General features: G+C 48.9%; 1 protein-coding gene across 1 annotated transcript in view; it reads right to left on the reverse strand.

Annotated features, from left to right (window-relative positions):
- The window catches only part of LOC106722952 (natural killer cell receptor 2B4-like), a gene marked incomplete at its 3' end in the record, with an annotated part of 13,848 nt that overhangs the window by 669 nt on the left and 10,840 nt on the right, over positions 1–2,339 (reverse strand). The window lies entirely within an intron of this gene.

Consider the following 2,339-nt stretch of genomic DNA (forward strand, 5'->3'; position numbering starts at 1 on the left):
GAGAGAAGGGTTCGCAGGCTCCTCAGCCCGTTAGGGAAACACAGGCTGTCGCACACTTCTCTTGGGTGCAAAGGGCACTTATAGGCAAGCCGTGTCTTGCATTTTCTACAGAACAAGTAGAAAAGATGCATGTCCCTGGAAGCTCCTGCTGCTTTTTGATATCCCTCATCCTAGCCCAGTGCTCCCCTCTGCAAAACATGGCACAAACACAGCTCCCAAAGCCAGTCTCTGCTCCAAAGACCCCCTTCTCCCATTCCTCAGCTCGCCCCAAGCTGCACCCAGGGAAGAGCAGCCCCTTGTCAATCACCTCCAGCTTGGAGGAGTAGAAGGAGGGAGAGCAGGATGGCTCCGAGAGCCCCCATCATCCCGGCTGAGCCACGCAGGGCAGGTGAGTGCAGACCAGGCGGTGGAGAGCAAGGTTAGATGGCCAGGGTGAAGAAGTCAGATCAAGATATGATGAATAATGAGGAACCAGGCTGACTTCCCCCTTGAGGATTCAATCCTGCAGGCCCTGAGTATCCCACGAGTGCAAGCAACCCTGCATAAAGCAAGGGACAGGTGGCTTGAGTGAGGCTGGGCTCTGGCTCCATCATTCAGCAGCAGAGGAAGTGTGAGAACCCCAGGGCAGTGTGACCGGATGCTGGGTCCTTCTTCCAGCACCCTCAGGACCTGATCCTGCCGGGACTTGGTGAAACCCTGACTCAGGGGTGCCTCTTGCAGCATAGACCCCCCCCCACCCCCCTTGCAACCCAGCCTGATGGCACTACTGCTAATTCCTTCGTGGCTGCACAAAGCGGGAACGGGCAGAGAAGCTCAGTGATTGGGTGAAACTGCAGTCTTTAGTGGAGATTCACTGCTCACAAATAAGGAGGGGGCAGATTGGGGGATGGAAGTGGTTAACGGAGGGCAGGGGCTGTTACGTCTCATCTCTGTGTTCGTGGGGGACCCTGGCACAGGACGCAGCCTGTCTGACTCACAAAGAACACCCCCCTTCCTCCCCTCCTCTACCTAAATTACACTGATTAAGATGCAGCAGGAGACACACCTAAAACCCTTCAGAGAAGGGTCACAAGAATGAAACAACCACCCTAGGTCTTATTTGCCGCCGAGATGGAACCAGATGACCACTTGTTCGTATGAGAGATGGAGAACAGAAAGCCTGAAGCAAAGACTGCAGTGAGTTCTGGGAGCAGAGAAGCAGGCGAGCACTGCATGATGGGAGATCTGTGCTCCAAATGCTAATCAATCCACATTTACACACACCCAGCTCAGCATTTATCAGACCAGTTCTAATCTGGATTTACAAAGGACTTTCTCCCCCAAACACACACACACCTCTAAGTTTAGTAGGCATCTCGGGCTGTACGTTCCCCGGTCCCACTTTGGGTGGCCTATTTCAACTTGATTGACTAAAACTCAGTTGCCGGGTTAGGGAATGCTGAGGCAGGAGACCGAGTCAAAGCGGGTATGGGCAACATTTGAACAATGGTAAAGGGTTCATCACAGCGTCCAGTCCGTTGGTGTTCTGACCACAGGTGTTGTCATACTTTCCCACGGACGACTAGTGGAATTCCTCCTGCCCAAAGGTTATAAACACCCCCATAGACCCCCCTTATGACTTAAGGCCATAATTGCCTTAAGTCTGTTAAAAGACTATAGTAAGATCTGGAAAAGTCAGGCTAAGCTGAGGCTTGTTCACAACAAGTAAAAATCCAAAACTCTGATGCTGCAAACTAGCTATTGTTTCTGAAGAAATCATGAGATATCTCATCAGTATTTCTGCTATCCATAGGAATTTCAAGCTGGCTCCCAATTATCTGGTTACTCCCTAGCCTTATGTGTTTCCTGATTATCAATCAGTTTCTTGAGATGTTCCAAACAGATAACCCCTTGTCAAGAGAAAAGACAATGATTCTCACTATTGAGAATGCTTCGAAGCAGCTGAACTGAGGGGATAAAAATCTGTAAAAAGCAGCAGTGTGTGTGCTGACACCATCCCCTGTTGTTCTTGGGACGCTGGAAGAACAGATCATCTCCCTTGAAGGATCATGCTATGAACTTTACCTGTCAGCTTTGCAAGCTGAGTACCTTGGACTGGTGAGATCCCAGCACTCTCTCTCTCTTTTCTCTCTAGGCATAAATTTCTGAACCTGAACTGTATTAGTTAAGCTTGAGCTAAGTTTCCCCAAATACTTACTGAAACCAGGGTAATACTGTAGTTGTTTCTGTTTGCTTTTCCTTTGCATGTCTATTACTACTAGTACCATTCTATATTTCATATACTTAGCAATAAATAACTTTTATAGTCAAACTGATAGGAACTGGGTATATTTTTCCTT

The sequence above is a fragment of the Alligator sinensis genome, unplaced genomic scaffold (genome assembly GCF_000455745.1).
Source record: "Alligator sinensis unplaced genomic scaffold, ASM45574v1 scaffold771_1, whole genome shotgun sequence".
NCBI lineage: Eukaryota > Metazoa > Chordata > Crocodylia > Alligatoridae > Alligator > Alligator sinensis.